General features: G+C 46.5%; 2 long non-coding RNA genes and 2 gene segments (V, D, J or C); 1 reads left to right on the top strand and 3 right to left on the bottom strand.

The window, feature by feature from the left end:
* The window catches only part of LOC309847518 (immunoglobulin lambda-1 light chain-like), a 1,783,291-nt gene that overhangs the window by 549,326 nt on the left and 1,211,654 nt on the right, over positions 1 to 22,311 (bottom strand).
* The window catches only part of LOC309847526, a 712,223-nt gene that overhangs the window by 547,564 nt on the left and 142,348 nt on the right, over positions 1 to 22,311 (top strand). The window lies entirely within an intron of this gene.
* LOC309847513 (immunoglobulin lambda-1 light chain-like) overlaps positions 1 to 22,311 on the bottom strand; it is a 1,777,964-nt gene that overhangs the window by 543,999 nt on the left and 1,211,654 nt on the right.
* Positions 20,486 to 21,111, bottom strand: LOC309847524. The gene is made up of 2 exons (XR_014302479.1): positions 20,786 to 21,111; positions 20,486 to 20,632 (listed from the first exon to the last, which is right to left on the bottom strand). It is a non-coding gene; the product is annotated as an uncharacterized lncRNA (long non-coding RNA).

Consider the following 22,311-nt stretch of genomic DNA (forward strand, 5'->3'; position numbering starts at 1 on the left):
CACATATTCTTTTAAACCTTGTGGGTCTTGGAATCTCTTTATGTCTCCATCTATTCTGAATGTCAGTCTTGCCAGATAAAGTATTCTTCACTGCATGTTCTTCTCATTTAGTGCCCTGAATACATCTTGCCAGCCTTTTCTGGCTTACCAGATTTCTGTGGACAGGTATGATGTTATTCTGATAGGTTTTCCTCGGTATGTAAGGAATCTCTTTTCCCTAGCTGTTTTCAAGAGCTCGTGTCTAAAATTATGATTCATCATTTTCACAATCAGGTGTCTCGAGGTCTTTCTAGATTCTATGATGTTGGGGGCAGATCTTTCTCCTTTGGTATATGAATGCTGGTTCCATTCACCAGATTGGAAAATTTTTGTGTAAATTTGTTCAGCTATATCCTCTAGTCTTCTTTCTTTCTCCTCCCCATCAGGGATTCCAATAATTTTGACATTGGGATGTTTTATGGCATCATTTATTTCCCTAATTCTGTTTTCATGGCTTCTAACCTGTCTGTTCCAGGCTTCCTCCTGATCCTTTTTCTCTATCAGTTTGTCCCTTAGATCACTAATTCTATCTTCTGCCTTGGTTACCCTGGCTTTTAGGGAATTTAGATTAGATTGGAACTCATTGAGACCATTGTTACCATCATTCCTGGTTGCTTTCACTTCTGCTCTAATCAATTCCATTTTGTAATCAAAGGCTTTTTTCCAACCTAGCTATTGCCTGCATAATTGTCAGCCTGAATTCCCTTTCCAACATACTTTTTATGTCCATATACAATAGCTCTGATGGAGAGGGCCCAGTCTCTGAATTATTCCTCTGTTGGGCATTCCTCCTCCTAGTCATTTTGGTGAGAGAAGACTGAATAGATGTGTAGCTGAATGTATCATCTGTGGTACCAGTAAGGAGCACTGTGGAACTCTTCTGAGAAATTGAGAGTCCCCACCAAAAAGAAAGAAGAAAGGTGAGAAAGATAGAGACTGGAGAAAAAAAAAAAAGAAAAGAAAAGAGAAAGCCCAGCCCGATTGGGTCCCAAAGGTAAGATTTATAAAGTATACAAACAAAAATACACAAACAAGAAGACCAACGAAAGTAGATGACAAGAAAAAAAAAAAAAAGAACCCTGTCAAAATGAACCCCAAGTATAAGATTTATATATTACCAGAACAAAAACAAATACACAGAAACACTGATAGAAGAAAAAGAGGGGAGGGTGGCTATAAATTCACAATGTGGGTGAGGAAGTTTATTTTGATTATTCCTGGATGTATCTTGATATCTTTGTTAAAGGATTCAAGTTTCCTGGGATAAAGGGGGATTAAAACTGTTTTACATATATCGGGACGCCTGGGTGGCTCAGTTGGTTAAGCGGCTGCCTTCGGCTCAGGTCATGATCCCAGCGTCCTGGGATCGAGTCCCATATCGGGCTCCTTGCTCCGCAGGGAGCCTGCTTCTCCCTCTGATTCTGCCTGCCACTCTGTCTGCCTGTGCTTGCTCTTGCTCTCTCTCTCTGACAAATAAATAAATAAAAATCTTAAAAAAAAAACTGTTTTACATATAGGGGTAGCATTGATTGTGGAAAGGGGATTACCTTGAAGTTTATCTCTACATGAATATTTAAAAATTAAAATAGAATAATTAAAAATAGAAAAGCAAAAGAAAAACATAGGTATATGTATCAAAAACTTCAGATTAAAAGATTATTAAGGAATTTGATGTACTGAACATTTCATTGGAATGGTAAATAGGTTAAAAAGTTATATAAAAATGAACAGAACAAGAATAGTGGCAAAGAATTAAAAATAAAAATTGTATCTATGAAGTAGTGATTGTCCTCTTGTTGTTTGTTTGTTTGTTTGTTTGTGGGCAGGCTTTCTGGGGAAAGAGCCTGTTGTGTTGTTTTTCAGGGAGTCTTGCTAGGGTTGAGTCCTCCAAGCCCCATCAAGGGCCTGGGCTCTGAGAAAACCATTTTTTTAGGCTTCTGTTCTCTGGAGGTTTTTTTTGTTTGTTTGTTTGTTTTTTCTCCCCTTGGCAGCTTTTGGCACTTCTTTGGAGGTTTAGAGGAAAGCAAACTGCATCCAGACCTCCATCTCAAAGAGAAGTCTCAGTATGTTCCCTTTTGGGTGCTCCAGAGCACATAAACTCCCCCTCTACCACTGACAGAGCACATCCCCAGACACAGTCTCTGGGGTCACAGGAACTCCTGCTTGTACCCAAAACCACGAGAATTACTAGTCTTGGCTGTCTGGGCAGCTCCAGACCACCAGAGAGGTCCCAACCAGAGATAGTATGCTGAGAGTTTCACAGTGGCCTGGGCTGAGAGTGTTCAGAATCTCTAGGTCCAAGAGATCACCAGCTAGAGCCTGCACAGACCTCTGAGGGAAGGGTGTGTATTGCGACTCAGACCCTGGTTGCACAGCACGAGTGCAGAGTACAAAAGGCTGTGGTTCTAAAGAGAGCTAGCTGGCATCCACACCAGACCCCTTCATGGGAGCCACCACCCAGATGCTCTCAGACACGCTGGTAGCTCAGGGACCAAGACCTGGCTTCTTCGCTGTGCTCTTTGGTTCGGTGCCAGTGGTGGCCCTCTTGGGTCCATGGGCTTAAGTCCCTGTCCCTAACCACCCAATTCCACCAATTTCCCCTTAAGGTCTTTTGCTCTTTTTGAGTGCTTTCAAGTGGACTCCAAGTTAATGCTGGTCACCAATCACAGGGCACTCTCGTACTGGGGTATTACTTTCCAATGGGTCGCTTCTGGTGGTTCCCTGCACCTTTTGTTTATCTTCCGATATCGGTCCAATGTTCCCACTCTGCTTTACCTGCTGACTGGCTTCTTCTGCCCCTGTAGAGATCCAGAAGTATATAATTCTAATATCAAGCTGATTTCATGGGTGATCAGAGTTCTTTGGTAGATAATCAGCTCACTTTGGGGGACCGTTTGTAACAGTGCCTCCTACTTCTCTGCCACATTGTCTTCCCCCAACCCCATATTTTTTTTTTTTATTTATCCCATAGAATCTGATTCTTTCTGGCATCACTCTCTCCTGCCTGAGGGGCATCTGTACTATTTCTTTTATATTGTGTTGGGTGATGATCACTCCTGCCACTTTTTGCATGCATGTCAGAAAATGCTTTATTTAGTCTTCATTTTTAAAAGATGTTCTTCCTTGGTAAAGAATTAAGGGGTTTTTTTTCAGTATTTTAAAAACATACCACCTTTGCTTGCATTTCTGTTACTGAGAAATTTGCTAGAATCTTTCTCTGTCTTTCCATAAAAACTGTGTTTTTTTCCCTTCTGGCTGTTTTGGAGACTGTCTCTTTTTCACTGGAAATTTAGACACAGGAAGATGTTGCGGGTTTTGTTTTGGTTTGTTTCTTTGTTTTGTTTTGTTTTTGTTTGTTTGTTTTTGTTCTTGTTTTTTTACTATGTCTTCTAGTTGAAGTTTGTCGAGCTTTTGGGATCTGTGAGTTTAAGTTGTAATTATAGTTTTAGGCTGTGGCTAAAATAGATGATCAGCATGGGGTCTTTGGCCTCTTCTGGTACCTATGAATATGTTTACTTCCAGTGTTGTTTCCCCACAGATGATCCTGGCTGTCTGACTCAGGGTGACCTGCACAGATGGGGACTGAGTCATACACAAGAGACCTCAGAGCTGGCAAGAGAGGAAAGAAGAGGTCAGCTGGAAAATCAAGGACTCATTCCAAGTGACTGCCCACCTGTGAGGCCTGGCCTGAGCTCAAAGGATTTTGTAGACCCTCAGGGGTGCCCCTCTCATCAGTCTCAGTCCCAGAGTAGTGTGGGTTAGACTGGTGGTTGGAGCTTTTGAATAAATTGGAAAAATATATATATTTGAGGGGGCATGGGCATTCCATCAGTGCTCATAGAAAAGCCATGAGCACTGTGGGGGGTGGTTTACCCACCCAGCTCTTCATCCTACAGCAGGGTCAGGAACATCCCACCCCTGCACACACACAGGCAGCCCATGCTGGGTTCAGACAAAGGGTATGGCTTGACCCAAGGACTTGGAGCTGGTGTGTGTGTGAGCTTGGGCTCTACACCTGTGCTGTGAGCAGGATACTGAAGAGAATAAGGATCTTGGCCATGGTGGAGCTGCCTGATTCTGCTCCCAAGGTCTGAGGCTGGACAAATGTCCTCCCAAGTCTCTCTTAGCCCCGTGCTGGAGATTCCACTCATTGTGAGAACCAGGGGACCTCAGCGTCTGCTGCTGAAGAGTTTTGTGGGTTCTCAAAAAGATCTCAGACCCAAGAGTCCCAGAAAGGGTAGGAGTGGTTCTTTTCAAATCCACTCTCTGCAGAGGGAATTCTGTTTCACTCTTGATCCTATAGCCAGGGGCTGACTTTCCCATTCCAGTTTGTATTCTGATGTCCCTCTGGGCAGGCCTAGGCACAGACAGCTCAGCAGTGAAGTCTGTCTTTCTTTTCTTTTTTTTACTTTATTTTTTATTTATTTTCAGCATAACAGTATTTATTATTTTTTCACCACACCCAGTGCTCCATGCAATCCGTGCCCTCTAAAATACCCACCACCTGGTACCCCAACTTCCAACCCCCCCCTGCCACTTTAAACACCTCAGATAGTTTTTTAGAGTCCAAAGTCTCTCATGGTTCACCTCCCCTGTCTTTATTTTTTAATGCTTTTCTGTCATTGACACACTGTGGCTCACACAGGTGCAGGGACTTACTGCAGATGAGATCTCGTGTACCACAGGAAAATAAAGTTCGTTATCTCTCAAGAGAACATGGACTTCCCATAGGTAGGATGTTTCTATAAATATCTTCTCTTGGCTGTGAGATTTGAGGCAGGTCATAGGTTCTGTGCCTCGCTGTCCCCATTTTGCTGACAGGGGCAGGAACTGATAAGTTGCAAAAATAAATGACTGCCATATAAGACAATGAGAGGGGCTATAAACTTTAATAAATCTTCAAGGTAATATTTGTCACATTTAAGTAATCTTCAGTTTGGGGGAAAATATATAATGAATATCTCAATTTATATGTTAAGTCCAAAAATGTTTACCAAGGAAACTACTGTGTTGCAGGCACTAGGAATGTGAACATAATTTTCCAGTCCCCTGTCCACTCCTTAAGAGAGGTGAGTGCAGGGACAGGTGAGGGGCAGGGGAAAGGAACTTCCAGGGAGGAGGAGTAGTGTGTCTGGAAGGACAACAGAGGAGGGAGAACCAATGTTTGTGGACAGTGACTGCATTTTGTTTCATGAGGGTGGGCTAGGTCTTGGTTTGGTGGGAGGCATGTTGGCCAGGCCTACATTATAGAAATAGGCAATGTCTCCATGAGGAAGACCACACACACATATCCTTAATAATTTGTAGTTGAGAGTGAAGGATGTCACTATAGACTAATGACCAATGACAAGTGACCTGAAGTTCTCAAGTCCTGGTTACTGGTCCTGGTTACCTGGTTACTACCACCCATCATGTGGCAGAAGCCCTTATGCCCACGTCCTCCCCATCTACAGGTTACTTTGCCAGGTGATCTCTGCTGCCCCCTGGTGGCCATTCTACCATGGCAGCTAGAGGCGCAGTGGAGTTCCTGGCGCAGGTGTAGACTCATAACCTACAGCTCAGGTCCTGATTCCTGATCCATGGATTTTTTCCCCAGTGAGGAATGACTCTTCTAAGCATGGCTTCTGCCTGCCTCATGTTCTGGAATTAGAGGCCTAGATTAACTATGAAAACAAGAGCAAGCCCATGTGGAGGAGGAGAGCACAGGTTTTACTGAGGCGTCGCTGCCCCTGTCTCTGGGGAGTGGGGTGTCATGCAAGTGGTACTGCAGTTAGAACTGGGAGATCAAAGGACTCAGGGAATGGCTCATATTGGAGCAACAGTGCATACAGGTCTGATGTGGGGTTGGGGGAGAAGGTGACCAGGGACTAATTCCCCAAAGACAGAGACAGGGAGGATCTACCCGGCTGACATTTATTCAGACCCTAACTGGTCTGGCACACATTCCATCCTGGGGATTCAGCATGGACAAGACACAGTCCCTACTGAAGAGGGAACTCTGGAGTTGCTCAGCATGGGAAAAGTCACGAGAAGTGAGATGTGTGTAGGAAGAGCCCAGTGGGTGCTACTGCATAGGGGCAGAGGGGGGAACAGGATAAAGCTGAGGGACCTAGGATTCAATCCAGTTCCAGTCCAGTGTAGTTTTAGCCTCAGGTGAGCATTCTGGGCACAGAGGGCTGTGTCAGATGTGGTCAGAGGTATCTTTCAGGTGATTTGTCAGTTCTCTGGGCAGCTGCTGGGCACAGATAGGGGTCTCTAAAAGGAAATGCTGAAGTGGGAGCAGGTTTGACACAGATTTGGTAAGTCCCTGTGATCTCCCTAGGTCACGTGGGGGCTGAGATCGCTTAAGGTAGTACTTATTCTCTCTCCCCTACCCCATACATAACTAAGCCACAGGGACATGAGAGTGCTTCATGTGCCTGTGTTCCTGTCCCCTTGTGTGGAGTCCCATGTGGATGACATGTCATTGCTTTCCCCAGCACCCCACAGACTGGCTAAGCTAAGCAAGAATATGAGGGAGGGGTGTATCTGTCAGTGAAGGGAGACAGGGAGAGGAGTGCTGATATCTGGTTCCTGGAGAGGGAGAGAGTAGAGCAGAAGCTGACAGGAGCAAGGCGGCAGCCATCCCCTGCACCAGGTGAGGAAGGCTGCCCAGGCTGATAAAGGAACTGGAACAGCCTTAGCCAGAATATTCCAGGTCCTGGAGACCACTCCTTCCTCTCAGTTCTGCTTTCTCCCTGTGGGGGACGCTGCTATACTTGGAGAAGGGGGAACTTGGGTCCAGGGAGATGCCAGCCCAATCACCGTCATGTGGATGAGAAATTAATAGTGAGAATCCCCAGATTATAACTCTGTAGAGTTACACTTTCATGGCATTTTAACCTGAAAAAAATTTTTTTTGGTCATAGGTATTCTTTTTTTTTTTTTAAGATTTCATTTATTTATTTGACAGAGAGAGATCACAAATAGGCAGAGAGGCAGGCAGAGAGATAAAGGAGGAAGCAGGCTCCCTGCTGAGCAGACAGCCCAATGCGGTACTCGATCCCAGGACCCTGAGATCATGACCTGAGCCGAAGGCAGCGGCTTAACCCACTGAGCCACCCAGGCACCCGGTCATAGATATTCTTACCAAAAATCATCATTCTGCTTTATCACACCAATAAGTAAGCTGAAGATCCATAATCCAATAGTTCTTGCCATGCTCTTGTGAGGGGAAAATTGTTTTCTGTCATGGTCTTCCTATAATCCCCCAGATATTGCTCTGATTCAACCCAGGGTGGAAATAAGGGGATCTGCTTTTCCTTCGTAATACATTCTTTTTTTTTTTTTTAACTTTTAATTTTTATTTAGTTTTAAAATTTCTTTTCAGTGTACTGGAATTCATTGTTTATGTACCACACTCAGTGTTCCATGCAATATGTGCCCTCCATAATACCCACCACCTGGCTCACCCAACCTCCCATCCCAGACGCCACTAAAACCCTCAGATTTGCTTTTCAGAATCCATAGTCTCCCTTCTCCTCTCCATCTCCCTATGTCCTCCGTATTATTTCTTATGCTCCACAAATAAGTGAAACCATATGATAATTGACTCTCTCTGCTTGACTTATTTCACTCAGCATCATCTCTTCCAGTCCCGTCCATGTTGCTACAAAAGTTGGGTATTCATCCTTTCTGATGGAGGCATAATACTCCATAGTGTATATGGACCACATCTTCCTTATCCATTCGTCTGTTGAAGGGAATCTGGGTTCTTTCCACAGTTTGGCTCCTGTGGCCATGGCTGCTATGAACATTGGGATAAAGATGGCCCTTCTTTTCACTACATCTCTATCATAATACATTCTTCATCTGTTCTTTCCTCCTCATGAAATTGCTGTAAAAATCAATTTCCAAACCACAAGTCAAAGACATAGGTCAGTACATGATTATATATATATATATATATATATATATAATCTTGGAAAATATTACCTTGGACCTAAAGGTGTGGCCCAAATGCAGTTGAGGCCACCCCACGGGGTCCACACAGGGGTGGGTGTGAGTTCATGTGGGTCAGATCTGCCTGGTGCAGGTGACTTGGGGAAATAGGAGGCGAGTAGTGCCAGGAGCAAGTCCCCTGTGGGCCCCATGGTCGTGTCTGCATTTCCACCAGTCTCTACTAAACCTAAAGATGGTAGAGCCTGGAGAAGCAGGGGCCTCGTCTCCTGTTTAGGATGCCTCAGACAGCATTTCTGGATGTGAGGATTCCTCATCTAGTCGTGGGGATTCCTCATCCAGTCACCAGGGGAGGCAGAGCCCATTGGGTCCATCCAGGCTTCCAGTACCCAAGGAGAAGAGGAATTCCCCCAGGACTGGGCTGAGACAGGTTTTTCCCCTCTGGAGTGGCATGTGATTATATCTGGGTCAAACATGATGCATAATGGTATCCTAAATCTTCTGTAAAACCTGACTACAGTCTCCTTAATATAATATGTCTCCATATATCTGTCATTGTTCAGTGTGATATACAGATTTCGAGAACAGAGAACCTGCTAGAAATACCACTTGTATAGGGGCCTGTCCAGGACCAGGGAGGACACCTGACCATAAGGTCCGACCTGCAGTTGGTGCTAGTAAAAGTGCAAGCCAGACTAGGTGGGCAGCTTTGTATCCCACTTCGACATTTTTCTGTGTCACTTTGAATTACTGCCAACTTCTCTCACTGCCATGGTAGGTGACACAGCAATGGTCAACCTTCTCCTAGCCCTGGATGTGTCTGATTCTCAATGTGGCCTTGTCCATGAGTTGGATTCTCAGTGTCAGTCAGGGATCCCTAAGGGTTATTTGGTGTCTTTACAAATGAATAGCCCTGGGTCCTGGCCTGGCTCTTATTGGTTCCAAGTAGCATATTCACTTGTAAACTTATCTCCAGAACTAGGGCCTGCCCAGAGTCACAGACATGGAGGGACTGTCCAGGGATGCACAGGGCCTATAAGAGAGGAGTAGCTGAGGGAGACCCACTCTCTGTACCTGACAGTCTCTAACTCGTGCTATCTTAGACCTGGGCACAGAGTGGTGGCTCCACAATGCTGGAGGAACAGCCCACATGTAATTCTAACTTCTCAGAGTCTAAACATGAGCATCACAATGAGATTCCCATGCCTTCCCTTGCTCTTGACCCTCTGACACATACAGGCATCAGTCATCGTGTGATCAAGTCACTAATAACCTAACTCATCACATAATGGAAGCAATGATTATTAGTGATTTCCTGGGAAAATAGGCTGGATCAGGCATGATGTGCTCACTGAAAAGGGAGGGGAGGATAAGGCATGTGAGGTCTGGTTGATGGGTCAGGACAGGATCTCCAGGCACACACAGATGTGGAGGGCGTGAAGGAAGTCTGGGAAGGGCTGACCCTGCTCCTGCCTGTACATGGATGCACAGAGTCTGCTGTGTTGGGTCACAAGCAGGTCAGGCCAGCGTCAACCCTCCCCACACTTCTCCTTAGTAATGGGAAGACTTGCCAGACGTGAACAGCTGCGTGGAGGATCCCCCTTATCTGGACAGGCTGGACAACAGTAGCTAGAGGCAGGATCTCCAGTGACAGCCCTGCACTGTCCCAGCCTTTAGAGCAGATACAGTGGGTGTCTGAGCACATGGACCTCAAGGGGGGATACCATGTACCATCTGGATGACTTCATCTGCTATCCTTCCAGGGTCCCCCAGTGCCATGAGGTGGGAGCAGAAGGAAAACATGAACCTAAAGACATGCTAGGGAAGTGGGCACATCCCAGAAGACAGGAGGGAGTGGTACCAGCCCAAGTGGCTGTGTTCTCATTTCCTCATCACTGATATCCCTGAGAAAGAGCTCTCTACCAACTCATGCAGCTTTTGTCCAAGTAGCATTCCTCAGGTGGCCTTGCTCCACGTGGTGCCCATGATGTGACCTTCATTTACATCATGTGGGTTCACACCACACAATGTTGCTTGGAACCCACTTGTATGTGGAAGGAAACGTGTCCTCCATTTGTGATTTCCATGCATGGGGGAAATTTCTACCTCATTGTCCATTGTAGAGGCCGATCTTTCTTCCTTGTTGGCCCGGCATGAGGGCTAAATTCCTCTACCTGGAGTCATAACGTGGGGGCTCCTTGCCTTGTCTTTAAGCATTTGCCATGGTAACTGGCAGGGAGTGGCTCTCATCATAGTGTCCATTACCCTGTTCTGTCATCTTCCTGAGAGGCCTCACTCCTCTGAAAATGCAGAGCTGACCTTGGGTGAGAGGGAGTGCTGTGATGCAGTGTTCTTGGTTGCTATGTTAGCATCATCTGAAGAAACAAGAGCAAGTGTCATCTGCTTACAGGGCCTGGGTGGACAGGGCTTCATTCCAAGTGTCATAAGAAAACATGGTTTCTGTTCTCATGGCACCTGATATGTAGCCTTGGTTCATGTGTCTTTGGCCATCATGGCCATGGTTAATGTGACACTGATGACATGGCATTGGTGAATGGGTCCTCTGCCTGCATGGCACCAGATCTGACTGCTTTAGTCTAAGTGGCACCACTTAGTTGGCATCTGTCCCAGTGGCACCAGCCTTGGTGTCCTTGGCCAATGTGGCCCAATTATGCATACTTGGTCAAAGATGCACCCACTCCCACAAGTGGCACCAGCTCATGTGGTCTTGATATGGCTTTGGTTTGCATGGTCTTGGTTTGCACTGCATGCCCTTACTTGGTACCTACACACATTTGGGGGACACATCCCAAGTCTCTGAATTCACAAGTAATCAGTCTCAGGACTGCTGTGGAGGCAGAGATGCTCAGAGAGTGCAAGCTCCCAGAGTTGGAGTCTGGGTTCTTTGAGGGGTGACTCCTGACGCCACCCTGTGGCCAGGTGGGGCTGTGCCAGGAGCTGTAGGTAGCAGGAGACATGATTATATCCTGAGTGTCCCTACTGCCATGGTACAGGAGATGGTGACCTTCTGACTCCAGATTTTTAGGGAGGTTGATTTAGGACAGACTGGTCCCAGCCCTGTGAAGAGGGAGCAAAGGGGTAAACTGGGATAGTAGGGCCCTGACCCCATGGACCCTGAGCGGGAGGGAGTGCAGGGCACCTGTGCTCACACTGTGCCTCCCTGTGGGCTTCTCATCTGTGCTGGAAGCAGCAGCAGAGCAGGGGGAAACACTCGGAGGGGGGTCCTTGGAGGAGCAGTACCACAGGCTCACTGGGGAGCTGTACCACCTGCAGATGCCTGGGCCTCACCCAGTCCTGCTGTAGCTGCATCTGAATTTTGGGGAGCAGCCCCTCCTCAGGGGACTGTGTGCTCACTGAGCTTCACAGGATGGGGTTCTCGGCCACCATGGAAAATCTCACTTCTCCTTGTCTTCCTAGGTCATATGGTGCCACCTGTTTCTTAGGGTTTAACGGTCCTGCTCTGGTCACTGAGATCGATTCAGAATTGTGCCTGCAATAATGTAGAAAAAAATGATTTAAGAATAGACATTTTAGGGGCTCCTGGGTGGCTCAGTGGGTTAAGCCGCTGCCTTCGGCTCAGGTCATGATCTCAGGGTCTTGGGATCGAGTCCCGCATTGGGCTGTCTGCTCAGCAGGGAGCCTGCTTCCTCCTCTCTCTCTCTCTCTGCCTGCCTCTCTGCCTACTTGTGATCTCTCTCTGTCAAATAAATAAATAAAATCTTAAAAAAAAAAGAATAGACATTTTATGAGCCACATAGGGTTTGCCTTGTGGATGGGATACTCCAGTGGGATACTGACTGCACTACTCTGGTGGTTGAGAGGGCAATGTACTCCCACCCACCATGTCTTCCAGGCAGTGAATCACCCAGATGAGTAGGGGGCACGGGCTAGGGGAAGCCTGATGTCTATCACCGGACAATTGGATATCTACAACACAACTGGGGGTAGCAGGTGTATGCATGGACTCAAAAGAACCTCTATTATTCCCTGGGTCTGTAATTGCAGTCATAAATTCACCACAATCCAATGCAGCATGCCTGACAATGGACACACATTCCAGAATGAAGGTTTGGTGGTTGTAACTGGTGAGGATCCAGACAAGCTCAGGTGTTTTTTGAGGGAAGAGGAAATGCAGCAGACAGTGAAGCAGTGGTAATTATAGATACCACTCTGACCTCTGGGTAGTGGCAGAAATGAGCAGACTAGAACATGTATTCTCTTCTTATAGGAATATGTTTAGATACATAGTTATCGTATGTTTCTGCTTTGTTCTCCTGTCCCAAACCATTATCATCTATCATCAAATGTATTTACAACAGCTAACTTTATATCTCAATATTGAAGTTATGGGATATCAAATAATCTGGAACAAAAAAAAGATCACTAGTAGACAAAAATATATTTTATATCACCTCGTAGGGAAAGGGTGGCCCTGTTCATAACCATTCACTTCATAGATTTGTCTTGAAGTGGAAGTGGAGGTGGAAGCAGGGCTCTCAATATTCTCTTTATTTGGAGCCTGATTTGTGCAGACCTTGGTGAAAGTCATGAGGAGGAGTGGTGGTCTGTGGTGGCTTATTACTTGTCTGCACTGACAGGCTGAATTGTATTTCAAAAAATCATTGTCTGTACATATTTCTGGGTAGGGTGAGGGTAAAGAGAAATACTTGGGCACCATTTTGGAGGTAGAAGTGAGGCAGCACCCATTGTGTGTCTCATTCCCGTGGTTGTGTACCTTTTGGTCACTTTGTAGGATGAGGCCACTGACTCCTCATCCCACATTCACTATCAGGATGGATGGACTCTCCAACTACTTATCAGGCCTCATAGCACCTACTGTGTGTGCATCTATTCTCATTGTACAAAAATAGAAGATACGATATGGTCTGTCTGAGGATTTCATGCTAAGTTGGATTTGGAGGAGAAAGCAAAGCTTTGTGGACATCTGGTAGAGTCCTCAGGTCCCTGAGGACTGTGTTTGGCCAACCTGGATTGGGTTCCTTGAATAGATTCTGAGATGCAGAAGTGCATTTGCAGGAAATCTGGAGGGAGACTGGCCAGACTGGGCAGAAAGAGAATGACTCAGTGAGACATCAGATGAGATATCCTTCCAGTGGTGAGCTCTAAAGCTGGGACCATTCAGGACATGTGAACCTGAGGGAGGATCTTGAGAGTTTGGATTCAGGCCATCATTCTATACAGTCTCTCCAAGGAAGGGCAGAAACCCAGGGAGGCAATTTTCTGAACTAAGTGCATTTCCCCAGTGAGGAGACCCCTTGAGCTGTCAGGGACTCTAGGGAGAGATGGGACATATATGAGCCCAGAAGAGGAGTGACTACATTGAATAATGCGCTGGTCTGCTCCACTCAGAATCCCCAGCCATCATGGTGGCAGGGATTCTGGAGCTCAACTGAGTTGGAAGATTCTGGGCTCCAGTCCTGGGCAGATGGGTGAAGGAATGGTCTCTGACCATCATAAAGAAATGAGTGGTAATTACAACTGACAGATGGTTCTTTTCATTTGTCTTTATACCCAATCCCTCTTTTCCCAAACATACTCAGGCCCAGACAATCTCAGGAGCCCCAAACCAACCCTGTACATCTTGTACAGATACTACCAACGTGTGGGTGTCTAGGGAGGTCTGGGGACTTTGGATTTGGGGACCTGAGTTGGGCCTGCTCCCTTCTCTGTGCACAGGCCTCCTGGAGCTGGAGGAGAGTGTAACCCAGATAGGGAAGAGGTTTGTGTCTCACTTCCCCGTCTGTCTATGTCACTGTGAGCATCAGAACTTCTATCCCACACCTGACAGTAATAGTCAGCCTCATCCTCAGCCTGGGACCCACTGATGGTCAGGGTGGCCGTGTTCCCAGATTTGGTGCCTGAAAATCGCTCAGGAATCCCTGAGGGCCGTTTGTTGCTGTTATAGATGATCAGCACAGGAGCCTGGCCCGGCTTCTGCTGGTACCAGTGAACAAATTTATTTCCAATGTTGTTTCCCCCGCAGGTGACCTGGGCTGTCTGTCCCAGAGCCACTGACACATATGGGGGCTGAGTCATCACATAGGAGGCCACAGAACCTGCAAGAGAGAAAAGGAGCATTAGATTTTCAGCTCTGGGTCTCACCCCAGAACACTATCACCTGCCTGGCCTAAGCTCTAGAGATTCTCACTGCCCTGTTTCCACTCTCCTAGCATCTCAGCTCCTGAAGCCCATAGATCTGGCTGGTGGATGGAGTCTTTGCCCAAAGGAGAGCATCCTCAATTTTCTCTGGACAAGTCAGAACTAGTGAGCACTTGGGGGGACGACACCCCTGCTATCTTTCATCCTGCAGCAGGGTCATTAACATTCTTCCCTGGACAAGCACCTCCCTGCAGAGCTCAGAGTCAGGGCCTGGATTGCCCCAGATTCCTGGAGCTGCAGAGGTTCTGAGCCTATGTGTAGCACCTGTGCAGTGAGCAAGGAGGCCAAGAAGGAGAGGAGTCCAGGCCATGGTGGAGATGCCCTGATTCTACTCTCCAAGTACTATGGCCAGGCTGGATTCATCCCAGGCCTCTCTTATCCTCTAGCCGGAGAGACAGGATGTTCATGCAAATCAACTGGGGCTCAGGGGCTGCTACTGAGGAACCATCTGGTTTCAGAGAGGGGCTCATCCCCAAGGGACACAGAGAGAGGACAGAAAGCCCTGCAGATCCACCCTCATCCCAGGGGATCCTGTTTTATACTCTGGTCCATAGTCTGGGGTGCCCAACTCCAGACTTATCCATGTCCTGACTTCAATCCTGGGCTGGTATGTCCTGGTTGAGTGCTGAAGTAGAATTTCCATTCTCTGAGCCCACAATAGTTTGTTTCCTTTGCAGGCACTAGGAGGCTTAAGTCAGTGAAGTCCCTAAACCGTGTGTCTGTTGGGTGACACCAGAACCCAAACAAAAGTCCTCCCTTGCCAAGAACACATGGAGTTTTAAGGAGTCATTGAAGGGCTACTGGAGGTGTGTGTCCTGAATGTGGGCCATAGATGCTCTGCCTCAGTATCTCTAGGGTGCACTGAGTGCTGGGGCTGACTCAGCCTTAACAGAGATTGACAGTGACTGAGTGTAGCAGGAATGTGCTTGGTGGGGACACGTGAAGTTTAGGACCAGTGCTAGAGACAGAGACAAATTCATCAGGGTACAGCTCTGAGAGCCCCCGAATCAGAATTTTACATCAGTCGAAGCTGATAGTGTAAAAAACATAGACGTATTCTTTTCTCTCAGGTCCTGGTGAACAACCCTCCCTGTTAAAACTCCTAATGCCCAGACTCTCCCCAGGGCCAGGTGGCTTGGCCAGTTGGTCTCTGCTGCCCCCTGGTGGCTCCTCTCCTGGATGTGCAGAGAGGTCTTTTTGTCCAGGCGGAGATTCAGAACCCACTGTTCACATTCTGATTCCCTTATCTGTGGACTGCAGGCCCCAGAGAGGCATACTCTTCTCTACGTGGCCCTTGCCACATTCATGGCCATATTGCAGGAGATCCGAGTATCCATGAAAATAGGAACAGGCCCATGTGAGGAGGAGAATGCAGGACCCATCCGAGGTATCACTGCTCCTACCACTGGGTTGGTGGGTCATCATGGATGTGGTTCTGTGCTGGGAACTGGGGGACACAGGACTCAGGCACTAGCTATTAGTGACCCTGCTGGCTGGTGCACCAAAATAGGGCAGTGGTGACTACAGCTCCAACGACAGAGACAGGAGAACAACCACCTGGCAAATAATTTATTTGACCAACTTTGGTTTGGCAGACTTTCCATCCTGGGAAATCTTTATGAAGAAGACAGTTTCTCTCTCAGAGTTTCCATGTTGTGGGTGGAATGGCATAATGGACACACTTGTTTTGGTGAGACAGTAGACAGGCTCTACCACCTTTTACCTCGGTCTTGTCTTCTATATTAATTTGAAAGCCAAACCATTGTTATTCCCATGTCCTTCTTGGCCAGTACCGACCTTGTGAATAAGCACTGGTCGATAGCTATGTCATTCATCTTTTGATCTTTCTGGGGACATTTGATCTCATGAAGTAAGGAAACACACCAGATATATGGAGTGCCTTTCCTCCTGAACATGGGTTTGAGAGCTGGAGCTGCAGTAGTCATGTGAGCTCTGTTGTCAGCGAGAATGAAAATCAAAGCTGCATTGCTGAGATGTTGAGACGAAGAGTGAGTAGACTTGGAGCTTGGAATTGGAGAACGTCCCAGAAACTAGGCTTCTGATTCCAGACTTTGTTAAGAGGGAATTTGTCTGTTCCTGCCTTTGATTATCATCTGTATGTTTCGCATTAATGTTTTGTGACCAGTAGGGAAATTATGACAAATCAATGAACTAACCAAATAATGTTAGGAATAAACATTCAATAATAGGCAATATGCAGAAATTAGGTTGGATATCAGGAAAAAATGACACTGTGAGCAGAGAGTTTGGAAGAAATCGCTCTGGGGAGGTGACACTAGAGCTGCTGTCAGGGTGAGAAGAAGGAACGGGCAGAGGACATGTGTCTGGGGACAGCAGAGGCAGTCTCTATGGGAAAGACTCCTGTTTGTCTGAGGCTGAAGGAACAGTGAGAACCTAAATTGTCCAAGATTTAAATCTTGTCAGTTTCAAGGTAATATTTTTTTAGAAGTGAAAAATTGGGGGGCTGGACTGATGTGTTGTCAGAATTCATTTTGCTGTTTGTTTTTGGTTTTGGTGAATCACAGGAGTGGCTCCTGTGTGAATAGGAGTAAACTGAAGTGGAAGCAGTAGCCTTTTTTTTTTTTTTTTTTTTGATGGAGAGAGAGGAATCACAAGTAGGTAGAGAGGCAGGCAGAGAGAGAGAGGAGGAAGCAGGCTTCCCGCGGAGCAGAGAGCCCGATGGGGAGCTTGATCCCAGGACCCTGGGATCATGACCTGAGCTGAAGGCAGAGGCTTTAACCCACTGAGCCACCCAGGTGCCCCGAAGCAGTAGCCTTTTTGTAGCTGATGGTCACTGTGGTCATTTGCTGGGTGGTCAGTCAGTCTTATATAATGTATTCTACTAATTGTTTTTGTATGTTTAAACCCCTTGTATTGCTGCAATAAATTCCTTTTGTTCATGGTGTCTAATTCATTCTATATTTTGCTGGATTAAGTTTGGTAGTGTTTTGTGAGGATTTCTGTGCTTGTATTTATAAGAGAGAGTGGTCTATAGTTTTCTAGTGATGCGTGGTTTTGGTATCAGTGTAACAATGGCTACATGAAATGAATTGAGAAGTCTACCACATTAATTTATTTTTTGGAACAGCTGGTGAAAAATTCCTATTACAGTTGAGTTTTGAACAAAACAGGTGTTAGGGGTGCTGACACAGGTGCAGTCTAAAATCTGCATTTAATATTTGACTCCCACAAACCTTAACTACTAATAGTCTACTCTTGACCACAAACCTTACTGACAACATACACAGTGGATTAACACATATTTATATGTTACATGTGTTGTATATTGTATTCTTGTAAAAAAGTGAGTCCAAATAGAAAGTGCTGTGAAGAGGAAAATTAGAAAATTGGGATCACTGGTGCTGGTGTGGGGGGCCCTTGCAGCCTCTACCCTACCAGCACTATGTGAGCATCCAGTGAGGATGGGCTCTGTGCTGACCCAGTGCACCAATCCTCAGCCAAGAACATTGAGGGGCATATGGTTAATGCACTAGAACCTGTGCATGGTCACCAACCTGCCCTAACAATGTGGCAAATAGACGTGAACTGCACTCAGTTCCTCAACCTGCAAGCTGCCTCTGCTGAGTGGAGAATGGAGCCTGGCCTTCCCTTGTGACAAGGTGGAGAGGCAGCAGACAGGGAGTAATGTTCAGATTGAAGAGATCTTCACTGTCTCTCAGGTCAAATCCATCAGCACGGCAAGAACTGAGTGAATAGGGAGGACATCCACCCTCTGTGGAAGGGAAAGGAAGCCTGGCCCAAGGGGGAGTGGACTGGGAAATGCCATCAAATGCACCTTCACCAAGTTCCATATTGACTAGAAGGCTGTGTGGTGACATGGTGTGTCCCATGGAAGGGTCCCTATCTCTCCCTGCCTACACGTAAGCCTTTCCTTACTCAGTAGGAATGTCATACCCATCACTGTTAGCTACATGGTCAATTCCAACATATGCAGTGATTATACTTGCTGTTTATACTCATTTATCTTTTCTTTTTTCCTTTTTTTAAAGATTTTATTTATTTGACAGAGAGAGACATCAAAAGATAGAATACAAGCAGGTGGAGTGGGAGAGGGAGAAGCAGGCTTCCTGCTGAGCAGGGAGAAGATGCAGGTTTGATCCCTGTATTTATCTTTTCTGACTCTTACAATCATTTTGTAGATTCAGATTCTTTCTGAAATCACTTCCTCCTGTCAGAGGGAAGTTCAGCAGTATTTCCTGTGATATGGGTCTGCTGATGATCACTTCTGTCAGTTTGGTAGAGCTGAAGAAACTTTTCTTAGCCTTCATTATGGAAGGATATTTCCCATGGATAAAGAAATATATATTTTTGTTTGTTTGTTTAGTATTTAGAAGATGTTAAGCCACTGTCCTCTATATGCATTTCTGCTCATGAGAAATTTGTTGGTCTCCTTCACTGTTCCTCTGAATCTAGTGTCTTCCTCTCTGGGTGTTGTTTTTATCTCTATGGGTATGATTGGGATGCTTTAATTTTCTTCTCTGTCTCCTCTTAGCTTTTCAGTCCTTCAGACGAAATTTAGATGAAAGTCTGCAACCTTTTCCTGACTTCCATCCACAGCCTTCTGTCCTTCCTGCCCCTTCCAGACCTGACACCCCAGGACTGCCTGAGCTGATTCTTAACCTGAGTGACTCTATCCCACCATCTCTGTCTCTTTGCATCACAGAGAAATACACACATACACGCACATGACATTCATGTTCTATTAGATCTGTACCCTCTGGATATTCCTAAGTCATGCACCTTAATAGCTATAGCTCTTTGTTGTTAAAATGATATTGTTTTAATGGTTTTTTTCTTGTGGTTTGCAGTCAGTCCTCACCTCCTGCCTCATCAGAGTTCCTCCCAGTGACCTGACTTCACTCACTTGCAGGATAAAGAAGTCACAACATGGTCCCATCTCCCTCATCATTTCTGCTTTCATTGTCATGTTTTACTTGTTCTTCACTATAAATCAAACATGTTGCTATGGTTTTTGCTTTAAGCACATGACTGTATTTCTAGGCATTAACCACTAAAACTTGTTTTAGGTTTATCCATGCAGTTATGATTTCCCAAGCTTATATAGTTTGTGATAACTAACTTTCCCCTCTGTCACCCTTTCCTTCTGTGCAAGGGGCATCCATCACTGTTGCTCATGCTGAGGGTCTGTGGGTGATCAGTTCTGAGAAGTCTGTTGTCTGAGAAAGGTTGATTTCATCTTCACTTTGCAATAACATTTTTGTCAGTAAAGAGCAAAGATGACAGATATTTCCCATTAGAATTTGCAGACATAGCTTTTTTCTACAGTTTTACAGTTTACATAGTTCATGATGAATGAGAAATGTGCTTCCTCCATGATGCTGGCTCTCTGTAGGAAACAAGACTCTCTTCTCTGGTTGTGAGAGTTACTGCATTGTTGTTTTGTTATAATTTCATATGATGTGTCCTGTGCTGTCTCTCATGTTCCCTGTGCCTGAGCTTCACTGAGCTTCTTGGGTATATTGGTTCCTGGGTTTCTCCAAATTTGAAGCCTTTCTGTAGATTGTTTCTTCTATTTTTTTGGCTCACTCTCAATTTCATACCTTCCCTCCCTGAAGCTCTGACACTTGCACACTGTCCGGGTGGCATAAGGTATCCGCCAGGCATTTAGCCTTCATTAATTTAATCAGGCATTTCACTGTGTGTTTCATTTTGAACACTTTACATTGCTTTTTCATCAAATTCTCTGATCTCTTCTTTTGCAGCATCATACCTGCTGTTAGTCTATCCCCTGTATTTTTAAATTTCATACATACTCATTTAGGGATGTTTTTAAAAGAAAGGGTCTTTTAAAAATGTCTTCCTTTTCTGCTTCTCAGATGTGTAGTCATTCCTCCACACACAGTCCTTGGGAAACTAATAATTCTAGTAGTTTTTATAGTTCTAATAATTAATTACAAGTTCCATGCTGATCTTCCCTGTGAAGTCTGCCTGGAGGACTCGGCGGAAGGGGGCAAACTAGGGACCTCAGACCCGGGACCTGGGCCAGACCTGCTCACTGCTCTGGGCATTGGTGTCCTGGGGCTGAGAGGAGAGGGTGACACAGGTGGGGAAGGGGTTTGTGTCTCACTTCCCCGTGTGCTTGTGTCACTGTGAGCATTAACACTGGTGTCAAAGGACTGACAGTAATAGTCAGCCTCGTCCTCAGCCTGTGCACTGCTGATGGTCAGGGTGGCCGTGCTCCCCGACTTGGAGCCAGAGAATCGCTCTGGGATCCCTGAGGGCCTCTCCTTATCACCATAAATGATTGTCAAAGGGGCTTGGCCTGGCTTCTGCTGGTACCAGTGTACATAAAAATACTCTAATTCCCCTCCAGTGCAGGTGACTGTAGCCGTCTGACCCAGGGCAACTGACACTGAGGGAGGCTGAGTCAGTTCACTGGAGGTCACAGAGCCTGAAAAGACAGAAGAGGAGAGGTTGAAATGAGGTCCAGGGGCTCATCCCAGGGTCCCAATACTGAGGCCCTGCTGTATCTGAGCTCGGGTTTGGCCCAGGCTCAATTCAGGTCCCGTGCAGCCGAAAGTATGGGCAGGACTGGGAACAGCACCTGTACAGAGAGTGAGGATGAGAAGTGACAGAGGGCTCCAGGCCATGGTGCATGTGCTCAGTGCTCTGTCTTCTGAGAATCACAGCTGGGCCAGGCTCACTCTATCCTCTCTTATTTCTTTCCAGGACCCTGGGTCTGTGATTTTTAGTAGTTATGCAAATTTCTTCCTCTCTGGGACTGCACATGCATTCAAACCACTTGTGAGCTCAGACCAGGTGACTGAAGAGGAAGAGAGGAACCCTCAGCTTCCTCTAAGCAACTCTCAGGTCAGAAAATGAGCCTTGGTCTCCAAATTTAGTATCACAGTCACAATTCTGGGGTTTGAACACAACCACTGTCCCTACACATTCTGTCTGAGAACTTTTGGTGCTGGTTCATGGCCTTTCAGAATCCTGGCCATGTGGTTGGGCTGGGCTCTCTGAGAGAGTCAGACAACATGTGATTCAGGGAAAGGTGGTTCTGTGACCTCACTACCTTCCCCGCCCCCTCCTTCAGGTTCCCTCTGAGTCCCCCAAAGACACTGTGGTACCATCCTTGGCTTGTCAACAGAATAGGAAACTCTCTTTTTCTGAGGCTCATTCATCATCTTGTAAGTGCAAGTTTACTTTGCCCAATAACCACCTGCTTTTGGAGATTTATCAGGATATGTAGTCTAATTACACATGATGCTATTGTCTCTATGACAGCCCCCATCCCACAGCAGACCAGCAACTAGCATTGCCAGCCATTTGTTCCCCTTTAGTTTTTTCATCAGTGTTTCATGGCAACATATGAAAATGGCCTGAATCGATGAGAAACAACTTCAAGATCTGTGATCCTGTGAGGATCCACATGATCGCACGTTCCCATATGTTGTGAGCTCCAGGGCCCGAGCCATGGTCCCTGCAACCAAGAGAATAACGTCACTCTGGAGACAGTCTCACAAGGAGACTGGGCTGCAAATGTTCCTTCTAAGGACCAGGGTCCCCGAGTGCTCTGCCTCCTGCCCCCTGAGATGCTTTGGAACAAAGATGTTGCAGCCCCAGGTCTGAGTTGGGGTGGAGGTGGGGAAGGAGAGGCAGACTGTGAGTCATAGGATGTCTCTGGATGTGCCCAGCACAGAAGAGTCCTTCTCTGGAGACACTGGTGGACAGAGAGGGAACCTGAATTTCCCAGGTGAGGTGCTCACTCTGTCAGGAGTCTTGTCAGTGTTCTGGTTGACACCGTGTGTCTGACCCTCACAACATGGTCCTTGCAGACAATCATCCTGACAGTCTCTGAGGAATGAATCTCAGACAACCTGTTGACCTCCAGGCCTGGTGTTCCTGTGAGGCTACCCCTGGGCAGCCCCAGCCTCTGTCCTGCAGCTCTTGGTGCAGCTCTGCTGCCCCCTGCTGGTGGATGGGGACTTGGACCAGGAGCTTCCCTCCTGTAGGTCTCTCCACAGCCCCTGCCATCTGAGAAAGAGTGTGGGCAATAGTTTCCAGCCACCCACAGGCAACTGCCCCACTGCCCTACCCAGCTCAGCCCAGCACTGACAGGTCAGA

Source organism: Mustela nivalis (genome assembly GCF_964662115.1).
Source record: "Mustela nivalis genome assembly, chromosome: 14".
In the NCBI taxonomy this organism is placed as follows: Eukaryota; Metazoa; Chordata; class Mammalia; order Carnivora; family Mustelidae; genus Mustela; species Mustela nivalis.